We start from the raw sequence: 7,500 nt of genomic DNA, 5'->3' as shown, positions 1-7,500 counted from the left end.
ACTGTTTGATATGCTGCAGTCTCTGACGAGACAGCCAGACGTTACCCTACGGAACGAGCTCAGAGCTCATTATTTCCGATCTTCGGATAGGCTTGAGACCAGGCACACACCACACACCGGGACAACAAGGTCACAACTCCTCGATTTACATCCCGTACCTACTCACTGCTAGGTGAACAGGGGCTACACGTCAAAGGAGACACACCCAAATATCTCCACCCGGCCGGGGAATCGAAACCCGGTCCTCTGGCTTGTGAAGCCAGCGCTCTAACCACTGAGCTACCGGGCGCGCGCGTGTGTGTGTGTGTGTGTGTGTGTGTGTGTGTGTGTGTGTGTGTGTGTGTGTGTAAGTAAGTAAGTAAGTAATAGTTTATTGCTAACAAAAATATATTTACATAGGTTGTATATTTACAGTCTTAATATTAGCCACCGTCCGTGGAGCTGGAGCTCCCTGACGGACATAATGTTTACTAAAGGTTTAGTTAGATAAACTTAAAGAAAAATTTAATTATTAATTGGTTTTTATTACACAAACAAAGACATGTGGATAAAGTAGTGTTACTAATGTGCACGTATATACGAGTACATATACAAAAAATACTACAATAAGTAGAAAGCAATTTGTCATTGGAATCATCTGCAATGCAGCAGTAGTACCGTTATGATCGCCAATATTATCATTTCATATTTAATGAGAACATTAACGATAGTAATAATGAAATAATAGTAGGCACTAGTGATTGTAGCATAATGTAGCATTGTAATAATGATGATTATTACAATGAAAATAATGAAATATATTAACAATGCGTATAATAATGACAGTAATAGTAATAATAATAATAATAAAAATAATAGTGATAATAGTAATAATAATAATAATAATAATAGTAATAATAGAAATAGTAATAATACAATAGAGAACCAATACTAGTATTGGTGCAGCAGCAGCAGCAGCAGTAGTAGCAGCATTAGGTGGCGTAGTGGATAAGATGGTGAGCATGGGATCGGGCAGCCGTCCATACGTAGGTTCGCATCCCACCACGTTCCGTCTTGACACTTTGTCATTTGTCGAATGGTTTTAAGTTATCTACATGTCACCATGGTGCCCAAGTTCCAGGTGGAGCAATAATTGCCTTACACAAAAGATGAGCTTGAGTGGTGACAGCTGAACAGCGCTTGCCATACTCTTCAAGTACACCTATAGGCGCTATAAGCCATAACGTAAAAAAATAGTTGTTATTGTTGTTGTCATAGTAGTAATAATGTTAATAGTAATTGTATTAATTATAATAGTAATAGTAGTAGTAATTGTAATAATAGTAGTAGTAGCAGCAGTTGGTAATAGTACTGATAGTAGTAGTAGTAGTAGTAGTAGTAGTAGTAGTAGTAGTAGTAGTAGTAGTGATGCAATAATGAAAAACATAATTGTGATATAATTACATCTTTTGTTCTTGAAGTAAATATTCTTTAACTTCTTTCTTGAAAATTATAAGATTGCTACTTCTAAGAACTTTTAGTTGAAGAGGTGAGTAATTAAATAACAAAGCTGAATACACAGTTCTTAAATAATATAGTTTTATGTGTAGGACATATTAAGTTGACATTGTGGCTTCTAGTGTTACTGGTGTTATCTACAAGTTCAAATAATTTATTCTGTTCTAGAGATTTATATATCAGTAACAACAAGAAATATTTATGAACACCAGGAAATTTTAATATTATTAATTTTTAAGAAAATTGGGTGCTGATCCTTATTTTTATGATAAAAATTGCACCTGAATATAAATATATATATATATATATATATATATATATATATATATATATATATATATATATATATTTTTTTTTTTTTTTTTTTTTTTTTTTTTTTTTTGTCAGTATTGATTTGTTGAGGAAGGATGGCCATGTGCAGGCCCATGTTGATACACAGTATATCAGATGCGAAAAGCAAAGGGTGATATATATATATATATATATATATATATATATATATATATATATATATATATATATATATATATATATATATATATATATGCAGGAGAGAAGCCAGCCAAGGGCAACAAAATATTTAAAAAAAGGCCCACTTGAGTGCTGGTTCCCTAAAAGAAAAGTGAAAAGTTAGCCAAAATTAAGGAGCAAATGTCTTGATATCTCCCTCTTAAAAGAAGTCAAGTCGTAGGAAGACGGAAATACAGAAGCAGGGAGGGAGTTCCAGAGTTTACCAGAGAAAGGTATGAATGATTGAGAGTATTGGTTAACTCTTGCGTTAGAGAGTTGGACAGAATAGGAATACGAGGAAGAAGAAAGCCTTGTGCAGCGTGGTCACAAAAGGAGGGAAAGGCATGCAATTACCAAGATCAGTAGAACAGTTAACATGAAAATAGCGATAAAAGATAGAAAGAGATGCAACATTTTAGCGGTGAGAAAGGCTTAAGACAGTCAGAGGAGGAAAGTTGATGAGACGAAAAGGTTTTGATTCCACCCTATTTAATAAAACTGTGTGAGTGGAATCCCCCAAACATGCGAAGAGTACTCCATACAAGGACGGATAAGGCCCTTGTACAGAGTTAGCAGTTGGAGGGGCGAGAAAAACAGGCGGAAACGCCTCAGAACGCCTAATTTCATAGAAACTGTTTTAGCAAGATATGATATGTGAAGTTTCCAGTTAAGATTATGAGTAAAGGACAGACCGAGGATATTCAGTATGGAAGAGGAGACAGTTGAGTGTCATTGAAGAAGAGGGGATAGTTGTCTGGAAAGTTGTGTCGAGTTGATAGATGGAGGAATTGAGTTTTTGAGGCATTGAAAACTACTAAATTTTCTCTTCCCCAATCAAAAATTTTATTATATGCTGATCATTGCCTCTTGTGTCAGGCTGTTCAGGATTCTGTATAAAGTGCCTGTGATTTTGGAAATACATATTTACTAGTGACTTGTCAATGTGGTATTTGAAATTAAGATTTCCTCATTACAGTGTTAGTCACTTGCTGTACAATTTCACCATCTAATAATATTGGTATGTTCGAGTTCTTAATAGACCTGTTTTGAAATAATATAGAAGTAGTTTTTGAAATATTGAGGTGTGTGTGTGTGTGGGTGTGGGTGTGTGTCACAGAGACAGACACAGAGAGACAGGGTGAGTGTGTGTGTGTGTGTGTGTGTGTGTGTGTGTGTGTGTGTGTGTGTGTGTGTGTGTGTGTGTGTGTCACAGAGACAGACACAGAGAGACAGGGTGTGTGTGTGTGTGTGTGTGTGTGTGTGTGTGTGTGGGTGTGGGTGTGGGTGTAGCACTCGTGCCTACCATGGCCCCAGATTGGATATAAGGGAAGGGCCCAAATGTTATAGACAGGAATGATAGATGGATATCGGTATATAAGTTTCTAGGGACTGGCACGTGAAGGCCTACTAGTCTCTTGCACTAAACCTTGTGTGTGTGTGTGTGTGTGTGTGTGTGTGTGTGTGTGTGTGTGTGTGTGTGTGTGTGTGTGTGTGTGTTATAACCTGAGGCTAGGTTATTATATAATGTTAATCACGTTGCACTTGATCGAATAGAAGAAAAGGATGAAATTTTAGACATGATCGACTATTTACCTGTGTGGAAAGTGTCGAGAAAGGGATGGAATCATAAAACTTAATATTACACCAACACAATCCACCACGTATCAATCAAGAAGAGAGAAGAAAGAGATCAAACCTGTAAAGTTTAACACTACACCCACCTGCGTCTTTTCCCTTTAAAAAAAACACACAGCAAATGTCTCGCCCATACACTGCATATATTTGCCTCCCTTCAAATACCGTACATTACAATCTCACTTTTCCCACGAGCCTCCGCGTTTAAACATTCATTCATCTATATTTTTTAAGCGCATTGAAAACAGAAAGCGAGAGAGAAAGAGAGCGGAAGAGACGGGAAGGATTTTTACATGATACGATACGACTTTCAATATATATATATATATATATATATATATATATATATATATATATATATATATATATATATATATATATATATATATATATATATATATATATATATATATATATATATATATATATATATATATATATATATATATATATATATATATATATATATATATATATATATATATATATATATATATATATATATATATATATATATATATATATATATATATATATATATATATATATATATATATATATATATATACAAAACAAACTGGGAATCGCGGCCCGGTGTGAGATCACCTCCGATGCGTTACGCTAAATCCTGTTACGCGTTCATATTTTTTGCATATTCACTTCCAAACATTTTCTATTGTTTTCCCGCGCGTGTTTTTTATTCGCCGTCGTTCAAACTCGGGACCCTCAGGCTTTGAAAGGGAGAGGGAGAGGGAGAGGGGCATGAAGTGAGAGGGGCGCGACGGGAGAGCATTGAGAGGCGACGGTTGAGCTTGGAGATGGAAAGAGACACGGAGGAAAGGTTGTCATTGAGTTAGAGTGAGGGAGATGACGAGAGAGTGAGTCAGGTCGTGAGTGAGTGAGGAAGGGTGGAGAGGAGGACAAGGTGTGAGGATTTGAGGAAGTAAATGAGGAAGGGGGAAGATAAGAATGAAAGGTAAAGTTATAGAAGGTTGAAGTGAAATAAAAGAAGGAGGAAAGAGAGGAAGGTAGATAGATAACTTGAGGATTTGAGGGATAGAGTGAGTTAAGAATGCAAACCATCATTTTTTTTTTTTTATGTTATTGCCTATAGCGCCTGTAGTTATACTTGAAGAGTGTGGAAAGCGCTGTTCAGCTTCCACATATTAATTTCTTCTTTATCTCATTCCTTTCTCTAACTTCCCATATCACTTACCCGTATCTCTTTTCCTATATTCCTTAGTAGCTTCCTTTTTATACTCCCCTCCATTGTATTTGCTGTATCCATTTGATTGTAACTTCTCTTTTCTTGCTCACCTGATAAGTTGACTGTCATAAGAACATACCAAAGCTGCAAGAAGTCGCCAGGCCTATACATGACAGTCACTGTACGTAACTCACCTACTTACTTTCACCTACCCTCCTCATCCATGAATTTGTCCTGTCTTCTTTTAAAGCTTTCTAATGTCACACCACTAACAATCTGATTACTAAATATATTGAATTCATCCACTACTCTATTTAAAAACCAATTCCTACTTATCTTTTTAGCTTAAACCCACTATTGGTTGTTCTCTCGTCATTTTGTTACGTCACTCTTATTTCATTCATTACATCATTTATCAGGTTCCCTCTTAACCTACGCCTCTCTAAATAATGTAAAGTTAAAACTTCAGTCTCCTTCCATAAGAATTACTGAGTCTATTTTATTCCTCCAGCACTTTATATGAGAACCAATTCCTACTTCATCCCTTCCTCTTGTCATTCATTCTCCCCTCTTCTCCCCGTCAATAAGTAACCTTTTTGCACTCCTTTCCACTTTTTTTTTACATCATTCTTACTTTTCTGTTGTGGTGATTATCGTACTGAGCTGTACTGTACTTGTTGAGCAGACCACGTGACGTAAGGCTGAGTGGCAAAGCTTCAGTGGGAGTGAGTGCGTGATGTCGGTGTATCATTTTAACGTACCTGTGGGCACGACTGTACTACCTGTGTCAGTGTTGAATGACCTAATACTTTGCCAGGTGTTTTAATTAAGGCTCCACATAAATCCCTCCTCACGCTGCCTTAATTAATTTGAAGACACTAAATAACTCAAATTATTTACTGTTCTCCTGCTGCAACTCTTGATGAATAACTGACGTAATGTGTACACTATGCAACCAACCTTCCTTAATTAAAATACAAATTCGAGAAAATATTCGTTCTCGATTTCAAACGAATAAGAAAGTGAAAGTGCCAATAAACAATAAGAAATAATTAGATAAACAAGTGAATCATATGAATAGTAGAAATGTACAATAAATATTAAAAATAGTAAATATTTTGATAACTGAATCTGATAGTGAATAGTGAAAACTTGCACATATAGATAACAAAAAATAATAATGAAAACAAAGTTGTATATTGGTGAATGAATTACAAGAGTGAACAGCTGCACAGGCCAATCAAGGAAACGTGTATCTATTAACAAAACATTATGTAGAGAAAGTAATATTCAACTCGAAAGAAACTTATAAGACCAAAAATTTGAAACCTGACGCCGTGGTACAGTGGAACCATGCGTGCTTTGGGGTCCGAGGGATCTCCAAACGGGTTCGAATCCTGTCCACAGTCCGAGTGTAGGTTGTGCTTCCTCACTCGGGGCAACAGTTTCCTAGCAGGTGGGCTTTGAGATAGGAGGTACGCCGAAAAACACCCCCTTTAGCCCATAAATTCCCATGAAAAACCCACATGGTATAAATAGAAAAAAAAAATGTATCGTATTACCACAGCGAATACATTGTTAGATGACACATGAAACACACCGGTAATACACAAAATACACATACGTACTGGTGAACAAGTAACATCATAGAGATATGTACGACAAATGAACAGCGATATAGGGAAAGGCATAAACTGGTAAATGAAAGCCAATAATGAATAGTGAATACCTGCCCAGGATGAATCAGCCACCACACACATACCTCAACTAGGCCTCTCTTCCACCTTGCCTCCCCTCCACCTGGTCTTGCTTCCACCTGGCCTCACCTGCACGCGCTCACCAATCACAACGCAACATTGGTATTCCCGCTGCAAGTTTCCCCAGCAGTCTGCAATGCACTTTTATTTCCACCATCTGCCTACATACCTCTCTCTCTCTCTCTTGACAAGGTTTAAGGGATTATATGTCCATTTAGGGTGCAGTACTTGTGGTGGTGGTAGTCGTGGAGTCGTGGTGGTGGTAGTAGTAGTAGTAGAAGTTGAAGTTGTTGTTGTTGTAGCGGTTGTGGTGGTTGTAATGCTTGTAGTTGTGGTGGTGGTAGGTGTTGTAGTGGTAGTTGTCGTGGTGGTGTTCATGGTAGTGGTAGTATTGAGAGTAGTGGTGGTAGCAATGTAGAAAATTAGTGGTAGTGGGAATAGTAGAAGTGGTAGTTGTGGTAATGATAGTAACATTAGTAACAGCATCAGTAACAACAGTAGCACCAGCATTATTAGCAGCAGCAGTAGTAGCAGCAGCCGTAGTAGTAGTAGTAGTAGTAGTAGTAGTAGTAATAATACATAATATGAATAGAAACACCACCACCACCATTACTACTTCCTCTCTCACCATTGTCACTGCTTTTATCTTCTTCCCTTTTGGCAAATTCCTTCTTTCCTCCCTTCTCCTTTTCCCTCCGTCTCTTATCTCTGCTCCGATCGTATCTTCCCCAGTCACTCACGTTCCTTCTCTTACCTTTTTACAGTTTTACCTTATTTTTATCAGGATTCCATTTGTCTTTCTTTCTTCTCGTCTTTCTCTTATTTCACTCTTTCTTCTCGTCTTCGTCATCTCTCTTTGTTCTTTCTGTTGTTGTGGTTATGGTATTTGATGTC

Source organism: Portunus trituberculatus, chromosome 33 (assembly GCF_017591435.1).
Source record: "Portunus trituberculatus isolate SZX2019 chromosome 33, ASM1759143v1, whole genome shotgun sequence".
Taxonomy (NCBI): domain Eukaryota; kingdom Metazoa; phylum Arthropoda; class Malacostraca; order Decapoda; family Portunidae; genus Portunus; species Portunus trituberculatus.
This window is presented reverse-complemented; position numbering follows the sequence as displayed.